The following is a 16,463-nucleotide window of genomic DNA, read 5'->3' as shown; positions in this document are numbered from 1 at the left end:
CTTTTAGAAGTGCAAGTTAGGGCCATAAAATATTAACATTCATGTCACTGGTGATCTGTAAGTGTACTGAGAGAGCCCGGAGCAATTTTAGGGTATTGTTGCTTGAACAGCGATCTGGAGGTTTAGCTTTCTTTTCCAGTGACGGTTTCTCAGTGGCTGCTCAGTGACTGTGGATCCTCACCAAACCGACCCCTGCCATTGAATGTCCCTTGCCTCTGTGAGTTCATGCATTCGTCTCTCTCATCCCTTTCATGCTTCCCAGAAACTGTAACGTCATGTTGGTACCTTTGTCATACACCTACGTTTGGAATCCCGGCTGTGGGTCTCTAGGAAAACTGCCTGGCTCAGTGTTTCAGGTTGTTCCTCCCATCGTTATCATGACCTCTGATGCCCCATCACAGAAACTCCCACAACTAAATGCTCCCGGAAGGTGATGTTAATAATGGACTGGTTCATTTGCCTTACTTTCCTTTTTTTTTTCTTTCAGAATAGCTGGGATTACAGGCACCTGCCACCACACCCAGCTAAATTTTGTATTTTTGGTAGAGACAGGGTTTCACCATGTTGGCCAGGCTGGTCTCAAACTCCTGACCTCAGGCGATTCACCTGCCTCGGCCTCCCAAAGTGCTGGGATTTATAGGTGTGAGCCACCATGCCGGGCCACGCCTACAGCACCCGGTGTTCCCAGGCGGTCTCCCATCCAAGTACTAACCAGGCCTGACCCTGCTTAGCCTCCCAGATCAGACTAGATCGGGTGCATTCAGGGTGGTATGGTGGTAGACTCTTGCTTTTTTTTTTTTTTTTCTGAGATGGAGTCTTACTCCATCACTCAGACTGGAGTGCAGTGGTGCAACCTCAGCTCACTGAAACTTCTGCCTCCTAGGTTCAAGCGATTCTCCTGCCTCAACCTCCTGAGTAGCTGGGATTACAGGTGCCTGGCACCACACCCAGCTAATTTTTGTATTTTTAGTAGAGACAGGGTTTCACCATGTTGGCCTGGCTTGTCTTGAACTCCTGACCTCAGGGGATCCGCCCGACTCGACCTCCCAAAGTGCTATGATTACAAGCGTGATTACAAGCGTGAGCCACCACACCCGGCTGCAGTATCATGGATTTACATGAAAAGAAATATACAGTATTAGAACTCTGGGACTTTGAGATGTGCTAGGTAAGATTTCGCAGGTACAAATGGATTGTCTCAGACACAGAACTGTCACAATGCACTGCTGGGGAGACGCAGAACCCCTGAGGTATCCCCTTCCCATTGCTGCCTTCTAAGGAATGACAAGACCTGACCACAACTAGACCCAATGGGCTAATGTGACCATTTCAGCTCCATCATGTGAGGGGACATTTGTCACACCCGAGGTTTCCCATCACCCTCTGGGCGCCTTTCTCCAGTGAAATTTCCATGTTCTGAACTCTGCCGCCCCTACCAAGAAGTGTGAATTCAGGGCTGGGCGCGGTGGCTCATTCCTGTAATCCCAGCACTTTGGGAGGCCGAGGCAGGTGGATCACTTGAGGTCAGTAATTCAAGACCAGCCTGGCCAGCATGGTGAAACCCCATCCTACTAAAATACAAACATTAGCTCTACATGGTGGTGCATGCCTGTAGTCCCAGCTACTTGGAAGGCTGAGGCAGGAGAATCACTTGAAACCGGGAGGCAGAGGTTGCAGTGAGCCGAGATTGTGAGCCACTGCACTCCAGCCTGGGCAACAGAGCAAGACACCTCCTGAAAAAAAAAAAAAAGAAGTGTGAACTCAGACTCCTAGCCTCTCTGCCAGGAGACATGGACACGCTTCCCAGCTCACACCCCTCAGATGCACCTGTTTTAAGCTTTGACATGACAGGGGCCAGTTGATGGAGAGGCTCTGTGTGCGGATCCTGCTCCGCTGGTGCTGGTGGTGGCGGTGACACCTGGCTGCTGGGGGCAGCAGTGGTGGCAAGAGTGAGTCCCTGAGGCCCATGTTGGGTTCAGCTATGCTTGCAGGAAAGTCACGCCCCCAGGCTCAGGTCTCGGGAGAGGCTGTGGCCATGGCCGTGAGAGTTGCCGCAGGAAGCTCAGTCTCAACACTTTTCCTCTGACCCCTCTCAAGGGGGGTTGAGCCTGTGAGTTACTTGAGGTCTTTAGCAAATCTTTTGTGTCTGTCTTTTTCTGCTTAAATTAGCCATGGTGAATTGTGTTTTGAGTTTTGTTTTTGGTAACTAAAAATCCTGACCCTTACACATTGGTACCAGGAGTGGTCCCAAGCAACAGACCTTCAGGAAAAGCGAGATCTGAAGTTTATTATCTGAAATGAGTGGGTCTGATCACAGAGAGAATGCATTTCGTGTAGAAGGGTGGGCACCAGGGGCAAAACTGGTACTTCAATGAGGGCTTTGTCATGATCTGGACAGTCCCAACCGTTGAAGGCAAGGCTTTGTGGGGAATGAAAGGGGACAGCCATGGAATGTGATGGAAACAAGAAGGTTAAACTTGGCGGGTTGTTTGGCTGCTTTTAAACACACTGGAGGACCCTCTGTAGTTCCCGAGCATGATGATTGAGTGTTCACGGGCATGTGTGGGATGTGCCACTCTCTGAACCTTATTATGATGTTGGCACATTACTCTGGACCTGACCTTGGATAAACAAACAAACAAACAAACAAACTGGAGGCAGGTGTGGTGGCTCACACCTGTAATCCCAGCACTTTGGGAGGCCATGGTAGGCAGATCACTTGAGGTCAGGAGTTTGAGACCAGCCTCACCAATATGGTGAAATGCTGTCTCTACTAAAAATATAAAAATTAGCTGGGTGTGGTGGCGGGCACCTGGAATCCCAGCTACTCAGGTGGCTGAGTCAGGAGAATCACCTGAATCCGGGAGGCAGAGGTTGCAGTGAGGCAAGATCGCACCACTGCACTCCAGGGCGACATAGTGAGACTCTGTCTCAGAAAAAGAAAAGAAAAAAAAATTGGCCAGGCATGCTGGCTCACACCTGTAATCCCAGCACTTTGAGAGGCTGAGGCAGGTGGATCACCTGAGGTCAAGAGCTCGAGACCAGCCTGACCAACATGGTGAAACCCCATCTCTACTAAAAATATAAAATTAGCCTGGTGGCGGGCACCTGTAATCCCAGCTACTCGGGAGGCTGAAGCAGGAGAATCACTTGAACCCAGGAGGTGGAGGTTGCAGTGAGCCAAGATTGTGCCATTGCACTCCAGCCTGGGTGACAGGAACAAAACTCCATCTCAAAAACAAAAAAAAAAAAAAACAAACAAAAAAAACCACTGGAGACAATAAGTCTTAAGTTTTGGCTTAAGATGTTTTCAAAGAACTGGGGAATTTCTGACTCTTCTGAATGGGAATCTCCAACAATGGCAGCGTGGGGCTGCCGGTCTGTGCAGCCTGGCTCCTGTGTACCGTTTACGACCTGTGACAGGCTGCGCTCTATTTCATGAACAGCAGGACTCCCCTCAGGAAGACTCCACAGGGTCCTGTGGCTTGGAGGGGGCCATGCGGAGAGATCTGGATGACCTGGAGCTTGCTGTATCCCCAACCCACAGAGTGCCCCTTGCAGCAGAAGCTGCCCCCGTTCTGCCTGATGGAGCTTGAAGACCCCGTAATAGGCTCACAGGACTGTCACATGCGAGAAGGAGCCAGCTGTCCTCGTGCTAAACTCTCACCCACCGCCTGCCTCCAAGCCGGTGAGTAGATTCCAGGCTGTCTGTCGCTGAGCTGGTGGTTATTACTTGCCCGGAGAGTCTGACTAATGGATTGCTGCTTTAGGCTCCTGTTGTCACAGGGAGTTCTGCTATCAAAACAGAACAAAATAAAACTGGCTGGGCACGGGTGGCTCATGCCTGTAATCCCAGCACTTTGGGAGGCCCAGGACGGTGGATCACTTGAGGTCAGGATTTCGAGACCAGCCTGGTCAACATGGCAAAACCTCGTCTCTACTAAAAATACAAAAATTGGCCAGGCGCGGTGGCTCAAGCCTGTAATCCCAGCACTTTGGGAGGCCAAGACGGGCGGATCACGAGCTCAGGAGATCGAGACCATCCTGGCTAACACAGTGAAACCCCGTCTCTACTAAAAAAAAAAAAAAAATACAAAAAACTAGCCGGGTGAGGTGGCGGGCGCCTGTAGTCCCAGCTACTCGGGAGGCTGAGGCAGGAGAATGGCGTGAACCCGGGAGGCAGAGCTTGCAGTGAGCTGAGATCCGGCCACTGCACTCCAGCCTGGGTGACAGAGCGAGACTCCGTCTCAAAAAAAAAAAACAAAAAAACAAAAAAACAAAAATTAACTGTGTGTCGTGGAGCATGCCTGTAATCCCAGCTTCCTGGGAGGCTGAGACAGGAGAATCACTTGAACCCAGGAGGCAGAGGTTTCAGTGAGCCGAGATGGCACCACTACACTCTAGCCTGGGCACAGGGTGAGACTCTGTCTCAAAACAAAAAAAGAACACAACCAAACCCAGCCTGCTCCCTCTCACCGCTGTCACCTCCCTCCTTTGCCCTCCTAGTTTGAATTAGTGGCAGTGGTGGAGGGTGGGGCAGAACAACTGGCTACAACAAGAAACAAACTAACCAAAATGTGCGTACATGGGTACATGGCTACCAGGCAGTTACTGTGGTGTCCGGCTCAGCCAGGGCCCACGCTGGGTGATCGTGTCTGTCTGTTTTCCTTTGCATCTTCAACTAGACGTGGGCGTTCCTTACTCCTGTACAAAACTTCCGCTTGCTCCTTGTCCCCTGTGGCAGAAGCCTGCCTGTACACGCCTGGGGGGGATTTCTCTTCCCAGGAGCAACTAAGTTTGTCCCTGAGCAGTTCCTAGATTTGTTTGTGGAGACTTTAGGGAAGATAAACATGGAAATTCTGATACAAATTTGAAGCCCTGGGAATGGTGATAATGAGCGTGGCTGTGAACATCGCTTCCAGTTCTGGAAGGACCTGTGCGGCTGCCGCTCTCAGGGGGCTTGTGGGACCGGCCTGGGACCCAGCCACTCTCAGCAAGGTCCCCAGGCCAGAATTGGGCTGTAGGTGTCTTTCTTTGTGTTTTTTGTTTTGTTTTGTTTTGTTTTTGCTGAAGTCTCACTCTGTCACCAGGCTGGAGTGCAGTGGCGTGATCTCGGCCCACTGGCTCACTGCAACCTCCGCCTCCCGGGTTCAAGCCATTCTCCTGCCTCAGCTTCGCGAGTAGCTGGGATTACAGGCGCCTGCCACCATGCCTGGCTAATTTTTGTATTTTTAGTAGAGATGGGGTTTTACCATGTTAGCCAGCATGGTCTTGATCTCTTGACCTTGTGATCCGCCCGCCTCAGCCTCCCAAAGGGCTAGGATTACAGGCGTAAACCACTGCACCCGGCTTTGCTTGTTTTTTTTTCTTTTTGAGATGAAGTCTCGCTCTGTCGCCCAAGCTGGAGTACAGTGGCGCGATCTCAGCTCACTGCAACCTCTGCCTCCTGGGTTCAAGCGATTCTCCCGCCTCAGTCTCCCAAGTAGCTGGGATTATAGGCACACGCCGCCATGCCTAGCTAATTTTTGTATTTTTAGTAGAGACGGGGTTTCATTATGTTGACCAGGCTGGTCTCGAACTCCTGATCTCATGATCCACCTGCCTTGGCCTCCCAAAGTGCTGGGATTACAGGCGTGAGCCACCGTGCCCGGTGAAACTGTCTTTTGAGATGTTTCTTGGTCTTTAGTGTACATCTCAATATTCACATAAATGCTTGCTTGAGTGCTGTTGAAAAGGGAAAAAAACCTTGGAAATAACGTAAATGCCTGCAGCAGGAGAAAGTCTGAATTTATCACGGTAGAGCCAGGAAATCTAGGTGTTAGGTAGATGTCGGCAAGTTGGAGGACTAAGTTTCGAAAGAGTTTGTCAAAAGCAGAATGTCTCAAAGACGTCACTGCAAACGGCTGCATCATATTTGATTATATGGATACACAGGACTGGAACTTCTTTATCCGGTTTCCTCTTTTTAAGTAGTAAAGTTGTCTTCAGTTATATTTGCTATTAGAAATAACTTGATGGTCTTTTTTAATACAGAATTTTCTATTGCTTAAAACTTTCCTTAAAATAGATTCCTAGAAGGGGAATTTCTAGATCAAATGGTTTGGATTTTAAGGATTTCCAAAATGCTTTTCACATTTGTGCTGATTTACCCCCCTGCCACTGTGTAGGAAAATTGAATTCTATTTTCCCCAACATTATTATTATTATCTTTAATTAGAATGACTAAAATGCTGTTTCATATTGTTTTAGTTTACACTTCTGGATTATCACTTTGGCCGACCATTTGTATTTTATTTTTGTTTTTTTGAGACAGGGTCTCACTCTGTCACCCAAGCTGGAGTGCAGTGGCGCAATCACGGCTCACTGCAGCCTTGACCTCCTAGGGTCAAGCAATTCTCCTGCCTCAGCCTCCCAAGTAGCTAGGACTACAGGCGTGTACCACCATGTCTGGCTGATTTTTGTATTTTTTGTAGAGACAGAGTTTCACCATGTTTACTGATCTTGAACTCCTGGGCTCGAGCTCAAGCGATCCTCCCACCTCAGCCTCTCAAAGGGCTGAGATTATAGATATGAGCCATCGTGCTCGGCCCAGCTGACCACTTTTAATGATTTTTAAAGTTACTTGTGTACTTTCTGGGAATTACCTGTTTGCACACTGGGCCCATTTTTCTATTGAGTTTTAGTGTTTTTCCTATGAATTTATACAAACTGTTAACTAGGGCAGTTCATGGTACTGCACACTGCCTACCTGCAGCTGGCCTTTGGAAACCCTTTAGTTCAATAGTAACGAGTGGCCTCTGCCTTGTGCCAAAGTGTTCTTCCGCTAATCCCAAAGTTAAGAGCTTATATCTTGTCCAGGCAAAAGGAGACGTGTCCTATGCAGATTATTTGTATGTAACAAGAGTGTATTTTTAAAACCATGGGAATAACTCAAATTACAATTCATTTAAAATGTGATCCTCTTGCATGGCTCCTTAAGTGAAACCTGAAGGAATCAATATTAGATTTATTTGTTTGTTCATTTATTTTGAGACAGACTGTCTCTCTGTTGCCCAGGCTGGAGCGCAGTGGCGCGTTCTCGGCTCATTGCAACCTCCCACTCCTGGGTCCAGTCGATTCTCGTGCCTCTGCCTCCCAAGTAGCTGGGACTACAGATGTGCACCACCACACCCAGCTAACTTTTTTTGTATTTTTAGTAGAGGCAAGGTTTTGCCATGTTAGGCAGGCTGGTCTCGAACTCCTGGCCTCAAGTGATCCGCCCACCTTGGCCTCCCAAAGTGGTGGGATTATAGGCGTGAGCCACTGCGCTTGGCCAACTTAGATTTATGTGTATGCAGTGAGTAACCGATCTGTTTTATTTAGACCATGATATTGTAAGTATTTCTTGTCTTTAGAAAGTGACAGTCCCAAAGCTGCTGTATCAATAATTTTGTTAGATTTGACAGCAATAGAATATTTTGAAGATATTTATTTGTGATAAACCACCAAAAGGGAGGGCAAGTAGGAGCCTGGACTGAAGGTCCTGAGTGGGCGTGTGACATCTGGGAGTCCAGCAGCCGCTGCAAGGCACTGGGATAGCATACGAGTTTTAACTGACCTCCAAGGAAAATTTCATTACTAAGAGGGGACTTTTAAGACAAAAAGTAATGTGGTATTGTTAGACGCCGATTCAAAGGATACAAAAATGATTTTTTTTTTTTTGAGACAGAGTCTCACTCTGTCGCCCAGGCTAGAGTGCAATGGTGCGATCTCAGGTTACTACAACCTCTGCCTCCCGGGTTCAAGCGATTCTCCTGCCTCAGTCTCCTGAGTAGCTGTGATTCAGGCACTCTCCACCACACCCGGCTAATTGTTTTTGTATTTTTACTAGAGATGGGGTTTCATCATGTTGGTCAGGCTGGTCTGGAATTCCTGACCTCATGATCCACCCACCTCGGCCTCCCAAAGTACTGGGATTACAGGCGTGAGCCACCACACACGGCCCATATAAAACTGATTTTTAAGAGAAGTCATAGGAAAACCACAAACTTAGTCTTGCGTAGCAGAGCCTCATTTACTGGCCAGCTCCCAGGAACTAGTCAGAGTTGGCTGGGGACTGGTTCTCTAGTCTTCCTCACGTTTACCTGAGTGAGCTTGCTGTTGCTAGTTGTGCACTAATGGAAGATGACTTCACACTGCCTTTTGTGACTTTTCCTGTCACCACCCTCTTTGGACAGATGCAAACTGTGCACGCAGCAACTCAGTTTTCATGAAGCCAGGTTTTCTTGCCTCCTTTTTTTTCTTGAGTAAATGCTATCCTCTTTTTACTGGGGTGAAAGCCTTTGTAGTCATCCCTAATTCTTTCTCTCCCATTCTACATCCACGCCATCAGCCTAACATGAAATGTGCGTCTGCCGTCTTCCACCACTTCTCCCCCTGACGCTGGGGCCGCCTGTCTAAGCCACCAAGGCCGTGCGTCTTCTCTGCAGAAGTTGCCTCCTGACTGGCTCTCTGTGTCCACTCAGGCCCTGGCAACTGACTCTATGCACAGCAGCCAGAGTGATCCTTCCAGAGCATGAGTCAGGGAATGGCACTGCCCAGGACAAAACTTTCCAATGACTTCCAATGACTTTTATTAAATTAAAAATAAAAATAAAAATCTTTATCACGACCTTCCAGATTGTTCCTGCCCTGGCCTCTCACTCCCCCTGAATTTGCCTCCCAGCCTTCCCTGTTGCTTCTCGAGTCCCTGCTGCCCCTTGAGCAGGCCAGTCCCCTCCCATCCAAGGGCCTTGCAAATATCTGGGCTTTGCTCAAATGCTCCCTCCTCAGACATGCCTTCCCTCACCACCTCATCTAAAACAGCACCCTCTTCACCACCTGTCACCTCTCTCTTCATTATTTTTCTTCCTAGCACCTGTCACCACCTGACATTAGATTATATAATTGTCTGTTGATGTGCTTGTTATTATCTGTGTACTCTCCCTACTCCCATCTTGTTCACTGTTACACCCCCACTACCGAGAACAGTATCTGGCCATAGTACGTGCTCAGTAAGTTCAATATTAGTTAAATGAATTTTTTTTCCTTTTTCTTTTTTGAACATAAACTCAAGATTTTATTATGTCTTCATAATAAAACAAAAGATGACACTTAGAACTGGATCACTTGGCCCTTTCTCTTCTTCCTTCCTCCCAGTTCAAAATGCTCACATCTTTAACAGCCAGCACTCTCTTAGATGTGCAGTTGGGCTCAACGCACTCAAGCCTTAGCACAATCTTCTTTGTAGTTTTAGCCTTTTTCTAGAAAATCGGCTTAGTCTGCCCACCATAGCCGCTCAGCTTCCTGTCATAACCCGCTCTCCCTGGGTGTACAGAGAATCCTTGTCCTTGTACTGTGTCACTTTGTGGGGATGGTGTTTGCCACACTTCTTACAGAAAGTCCCGTGGGTTGACCAGGCATGGTGGCTCACACCTATAATCCCAGCACTTTGGGAGGCCGAGGTAGGCAGATCATTTGAGGTCAGGAGTTTGAGACCAGCCTGGCCAATATGGTGAAACCCCATCTCTACTAAAAATACAAAAATTAGCCAGGCGTGGTGTTGAGCGCCTGCAATCCCAGCTCCTCAGGGGGCTGAGGCAGAAGAATCACTTGAACCCGAGAGACTGATGTTGCAGTGAGCTTAGATTTCACCACTGCACTCCAGCCTAGGTGACAGAGCGAGACTCTGTCTCAAAAAACAAGCCAGCAAACAGACAAACAAAACAGAGTGAGATGCTCTCAAAAAAAAAAAAAAAAAGTCCCAAAGGTTTGAGGAACCTTCACCATGTTTGCGGGAGCACTATTGGCACAGAAGGCAAATTTTTTTTCTTAATCTCAAATGCGATAGTAGAATGAATGAATGTTTGAATCCACTTTTATGTTTTCTACCTTTAAATCTGAGAGGAGAGAGACCGTCTGAGCTTTGGAGTGACCTAGGTAATAAGATGGATAATGAGAGAGTTTCATTTCAAAGAAAAGCATCCAAATAAGGAATGTTGTGGGCAGCGTGTAGGAAGAAAGGTTAAACAAGACGGCAGAGCTCAAGTGAGTGGGCAGCAAGAGAATCGAGAGGGAACGTTAACTTGGAGAACTTTGAAACTCTGATCTGGGCTTTTAATTCTGCTTCAGATGATGCCAGAGAGATGAAGCAGATTCGAAGGTTTCGATCGTTTTGTGGATGTTGTTGCTATTGTAGTTACCATTTTCAGCAAGATAATTTGTTAAGCACTTAATTGGTAAATAGAGTTTTCTGGGCAGCTACAAAAAATAAGTCAAATTAATATAGTCAGTAGAATAGCAAGATTGAGTGGAACTACTAAATTGAGGGGGCAAAGGAATAAAGAAAATCAGATCAAAGCAGCAAAACACAGAAGGGGGAAAAAGCCAAACCATAAAAAGCAAGAAGGATCATTAAAATTTTAAATAGATTAAATTCTATTAAAGTACAAACAATCTCAGATTGCTTTAAAAAGTTATAAGCTTTTTACAAGACATACATCTAAATAGAAAACATGAAGATATTAAAAATCACACCAGCCATATCGAGGAGCATTAAAAACTTAAATAGGCCAAATAAAACAGTTAAATAGACCAAATTCTATTAAAATACAAAGAAACTTACATTGCATTTAAAAGGTTATGCTTTTTACATGAAGTACATCCAAAGCAGAAATTTCACAGCAGGGCTGAAAGTATAGGATGGACAAACAGAAGGAAAAATAAAGAAAGCAAGACTTGCAATAGATACGACAAAAAGCATTAATGGGACTAAAATAGATATTTATATTAATAAAATATATTAAGATACAATAATAATTATTTATGAATTGAGCAGTATAGCTTTAAAATAATAAGGTAAGCCCTGTTGGAAATAATAGAATTTGACAAGGCCATGACAATTAGAGACATTAAATTCTTTAAAAAAATTAAAAGATCATATGCTGGGCACACTGGCTCAAGCTTGTAATCCCAGCACTTTGGGAGGCCTAGGCGGGTGGAGCATGAGGTCAGGAGATCTAGACCATCCTGGGTAACATGGTGAAACCCCGTTTCTACTAAAAATACAAAAAATTAGCCGGGCGTGGTGGCGGGTTCCTGTAGTCCCAGTTACTCAGGAGGCTGAGGCAGGAGAATTGCTTGAACCCAGGAGGTGGAGGTTGCAGTGAGCCGAGATTGTGCCACTGCACTCCAGCCTGGGGGACAAGAGTGAGACTTCGTCTCAAAAAAAAAAAAAAAAAAAAAAAATTGAAATGTAGTCAGAATAATTCTGACTTTATTCAAAATAAATTTGGGGAATTTATTCCCCAAAATATTCCAAGCAAATTTCATGTTTAATAGGTAAATTCTATCGAAACTTCCAAAAAATTATAGGTAACATAATTTTTTTGTTATTTAACTGCTCCAGAGAATAGGAGGAAAAATGGAAAGAATTTCAATTCATTCTACAAGGTTAGCATAACCTTGATAACAAAATTGGGCAAAGATACACTAAAAAGAAAATTATAAACATTGATTTAAAATGCCAGATAATACATTAGCAAATCAAATCCAGTAATCAATTAACAATTAATAGGTAGGGAGACATAAAATTGTGAAATCTACTACCAATGTAATTTGCTATATTAATAGATAAGCATAGAAAAACAAAACTATTTCAATAGATGCGACAATCAGTCCTAAAAAGTCCTTAGTAACCTAGGAATACAAGGGATCAGGCGCAGTGGCTCACGCCTGTAATCTCAGTACTTTGGGAGGCCAACGTGGGTGGATCACCTGAGGTCAGGAGTTCAAGACCAGCCTGACCAATATGGTGAAACCCTATCTATACTAAAAATACAAAAATTAGCTGGGCATGGTGGCTGGCATCTGTAATCCCAGCTACTCAGGAGGCTGAGCCAGGAGAATCACTTGAACCCAGGAGGCCGAGGTTGCAGTGAGCCAAGATCAAGCCACTGCACTCCAGCCTGGGTGACAGGGCAAGACTCTATCTCAAAAAAAAAAAAAAAAAATGGAATACAGGGAAACTTCTTCACTTTGATAAAGAAGTAAACAGCAGCAACCACACTTAAAGGTGAAAACACAAGCCATTCTCCTTAAAGTCAAGAATAGGACGAGGATGCTGTGTAGCTCTACTACTAGTCAGTATCTTACTGTAGGCCTAGCCACTGTGAGAAAATAAGGAGAGCAAACTAACTTTATAAAAGGAAATGACAGACTTATTGCTTACGGATGATATGATTGGTTATTTATGAAATCATAAGAATCAACTAGCCAGGTGCGGTGGCTCACACCTGTAATCCCAGCACTTTGGGAGGCCTAGTGGGCAGATCACTTGAGCCTGTGAGTTTGAGACCAGCCTGGGCAACATAGTTAGACACCGTCTCCACACACACACACAAAACTAACTGGGCGTAGTGACGCATGCTTGCAGTCCCAGCTACTCGGGAGATTGAGGTGGGAGGATCACTTGAGCCCAGGAGGTCGAGGCTCCATAATCGTGCCACTGCACTCCAGCCTGGGCGACAGAAAAAAAAAAAAACAAAAGAAAACAGAATAATTCAACTAACTGAAAATTTTTCAGATAAAAAGAGCACAACAGGATAACCAGTTATGAGTAAAACACGAATAGATTAATAGTATTGGCAGGCTGGGCGCGGTGGCTCACGTCTGTAATCCCAGCACTTTGGGAGAATGAGACGCTGTCAAAAAAAAAAAAACAACATAGTAATAATAACATTGGCAATAATGATAAATCAGAAAACTTAATGGCAATAAAATTTTATTTATTAGCAAAACAAAAGCCTACCAAAACCATGAAATATTTAAGACTAGGAATAAGAGTGAATGTGTTATGTTTATTTTCTCTGTTATGTTTATTCTCTAAAACTCAGGAACATGAAGAATATCTGAATCAATGGAGCTCTGCATTGCTTCCTAGTCAGGAAAGCTCATTCTTATGAAGATGCTAATTCTTTCCAAACTGATTCATAAATTCAATGCAATTTTAAGATGAAATACAACTCATTTAAAATTGTATCTTTATAAGTTGATTTAAAAGTTTATTTGGAGGCTGGGTGCAGTGGCTCACACTTGTAATCCCAGCACTTTGGGAGACCGAGGCAGGCGGATCACAAGGTCAGGAGTTCAAGACCAGCCTGGCCAACATAGTGAAACCCTATCTCTACTAAAAATACAACAATTAGCTGGGCGTGGTGGCAGGCACCTGTAATCCCAGCTACTCAGGAGGCAGAGGCAGGAGAATCAGTTGAACCTGGGAGGTGGTGGTTGCAGTGAGCCAAGATGGTGCCACTGCACTCCAACCTGGGCTACAGAGCAAGACTCTGTCTCAAAACAAAACAAAACAAATGGTTTTGGAAAAATAGCTTGTGGAAGAAGAGCCAGATATATATTGCTTGAGCCAAGGAAATACATATTGCTTGAGCCCAGGAGTTCGAGATCAGCCTGGGCAACATGGTGAAACTCTGTCTCTATTAAAAATACAAAAACTGAGGTGGGAGGATCACCTGAACTTGGGGAGGTCAAGGCTGCAGTGAGCTGTGATCGCGCCACTGTACTTCAGCCTGGGCGACAGAGTGAGACCCCATCTCAAATAAATAAATAAGTAAATAAAACTATAAAAATACTAGAGAAGGAGATGTAAGAGGATGTTTTTGTAATGTTGGTGTAGGGAAGTCACTCCTACACAAGACGTCATCCAGAAGCCATAAAGACAATATTTTTAGATTTTGTCACAGAAAAAAATTTAAGTTCTACTTAGTGGGAGATATAAGTAAAATGAAAAGATGACCATCTAGGAAAGGCGTATAATGATAAAAATAATAACCAGAGCCAGCATGAATATAGGGGTTATGATGTGCTGGGAATGGTGCTAGGTGTTTTACATGCATTATCTAACAACTGCTGGTAGGTACTATTATTGTTCCATTTTACAGATGGAGAAACTGAGGTCTAGGAAGTTCACATATATGCTAAAAGGGTTAATAGTGTACTGAGCATCTGCTTTTTTGGGTTGTTCAGCATCCCCTTTCCCTAAGGAGAGTCTCTTTTTGGCTTTGGAGTTCAAGAAGAATGGACCTTACCTTTGGGTTGACAAAGCCTGAAGGACTGAGTGTCCTGTGGCCGCCAGTGATTCTGGCTACGGAAGGAAAAGCTAACTGCAGAAGGATGGCATCAAGTCTAACAGAGATGAGGGAAGGTGAAAGGTAAATGGAGAGAAAGGTTTGAGTTATTGATAGGGTCCCTGGATCCTGTTGCACCTGAGTGTAGATCTACTCTTGGGCTTCCAGTTATGGGTCAGTGAATTCCCTCTTTTCTTCTTTCTTTCTTTCTTTCTTTTTTTTTTTTTGGCAGTCTTACTCTGTCACCCAGCCTGGAGTGCAGTGGCGTGATCTCAGTTCACTGCAACCTCTGCCTCCCGGGTTCAAGTGATTCTTCTGCCTCAGCCTCTCTAGTAGCTGGGATTACAGGCCCCCAGCCACCACCCCCAGCTAATTTTTGTATTTTTAGTAGAGACAGGGTTTCATCATGTTGGCCAGGCTGGTCTCGAACTTCTGGCCTCAGGTGATCCACTTGCCTCGGCTTCCCAAAGTGCTGGGATTACAGGCATGAGCCACCATGCCCGGCCAATTTCCCTCTTAAGCTAATTTGGGTAGTTTATTCAACCCTAAGAATCCCAAATGCCCTGGCTAGGCTGATATAATATTCTTAGTGTGTAAAGACTTCAACTACTTCAACTACAGAACAAAGACCGAGATAGCCAATGGGCAAAGCATGTGAGTAGAAACTCAATGAAGAAGCATGAACAGGGGTTAGTTCTGAAGCTCCTTTCTGGGGTCCATGCCTCCCGTGCGGAGGACCAGTACTGTTTTTACCCGCTTCTCCTGAGGTCTCCCCACTGCTGAGACGCATCCACAACCATCTGGGTGTGCACAGGGTTCTTCTTGAGCTCACTCTGCCTTACTATATGGACCTCTTATTTGGTTCTCGGAAATAATCTTCCTCAGAGAGTTAGAAAAGATGAGAAATTGGTAGTGGCGTATTGTTTCTGAAATATTAAGGAACTGAGAAAAGATTTCCCCCATCGTGTGGCTTCTGAGAACACCACGTGTGTGGGGGGGGATCAAGTGTGCCACGGGAGGGGTTTTGCTCATTAACCCACTCCTTCTCCAGGATTCGACTGCCCTCCCACGTGGCTGACTGCGGAGCCTGTAATGAAGCTGACAGCACTTCCAGGCACGATTTTTCTTCCTTAATGCATGGCTTCTTCAGAACAGAACCAATCAGAGCTTTATTTTATTCCATTTCGATGAATCGGTTGCGGGATGAAGCTTCTTTGATGTTGGAGAAAAAGTGCCTGGATGAGGGATTGATGAAGAGCAGAGAAAGCATGTCACCACCAAGTATGTGGCATGGCCAGCGACTTGTGATAATTCAGTTGCAACCTTAGCGAGGACATACTCTGTGTTCAACATTGTGGAAGATTCAAAATGAGTAAGAAAGGTCATTCTTGCTGTCCCAAAGCTTTCAATCCAGTTGAGGAGATAAGATAGGGGACCAGGAGGCAGTAGTGGGCATCTCTGATTCACCCTCAGAGGGGATGAGGCTGAAGGTTGGAGAGAGTGAGGCGATAATGGAAGTAAAGACATCAAAAGCATGTTTTAGACTCTGGTTCCTTTGGGGCAGGAAGGAAGCAGTTTAAGATGGGTGCAGATGTATTTACATTTGTAGGATACTGATACCAGACTGAATTTAATACTGGTTCACTTTGTCTCCTTAAACATAATAAGCTGGACAAGAAGAAATGACGATCTGTTAGCAAGGAACATTGTAATTCCCAGTTCTACTGAAAGGAACATGGCACCTTGGAAAACTATTATTCCAAGCACGGGACAGAAAAATGTCAAAGACTAGTAGGGCAAATCAGAAGGGTACACGACCCTTTCCTGGGCCCCGTTAAGGCTGATGCAATGCTTTAAGAGGCTAACACAGAAGGGTAAAGCTTTCTTTACCCTTTGGGTAAAACCCAAAGAAGAGATTGTAAACTTCTCTTTGGATCCTGTCTGAAGTCACAGCTGGAAAAAAAAAAAAGGAGTAGGGGTCCTAACAGAACAAATTTGAAAAGGCGATTATTTTTTGTTTTATTATCATCATTATTATTATTATTATTTTTGAGATAGAGTCTTGCTCTGTCACCCAGGCTGGAGTGTGGTGGCATGATCTTGGCTCACTGCAACCTCCGCTTCCCGGGTTCAAGTGATTCTCCTGCCTCAGCCTCTCGAGTAGCTGGAACTACAGGCGCCCGCCACCACGCCCGGCTAATTGTTTTGTATTTTTAGTAGAGGGGCTTTTGTCATGTTGCCCAGCCTGGTCTCAAACTCCTGGCCTCAAGTGATCTGCCCACCTCGGTCTCCCAAAGTGCTGGG

At 45.3% G+C, this 16,463-nt stretch overlaps 1 non-coding gene and 2 pseudogenes across 1 annotated transcript; 2 read left to right on the top strand and 1 right to left on the bottom strand.

Annotated features, from left to right (window-relative positions):
• Positions 1-663: 663 nt before the first annotated feature.
• LOC112425408 (5S ribosomal RNA) lies at positions 664-782 on the bottom strand (annotated as a pseudogene).
• A 1,733-nt stretch (positions 783-2,515) lies between these two features.
• Positions 2,516-2,622, top strand: LOC112425416 (small nucleolar RNA U13). Its single transcript, XR_003016469.2, has one exon. It is a non-coding gene; the product is annotated as a small nucleolar RNA U13 (small nucleolar RNA).
• A 13,363-nt stretch (positions 2,623-15,985) lies between these two features.
• On the top strand, positions 15,986-16,114 carry LOC112425413 (small nucleolar RNA SNORA26; annotated as a pseudogene).
• The last annotated feature ends 349 nt before the right edge of the window (positions 16,115-16,463 follow it).

Source organism: Macaca nemestrina, chromosome 4, assembly GCF_043159975.1.
Source record: "Macaca nemestrina isolate mMacNem1 chromosome 4, mMacNem.hap1, whole genome shotgun sequence".
Lineage (NCBI taxonomy): Eukaryota > Metazoa > Chordata > Mammalia > Primates > Cercopithecidae > Macaca > Macaca nemestrina.
Note: the sequence above shows the minus strand (reverse complement) of the source record. Positions and strands in the feature narration are given on the sequence as shown.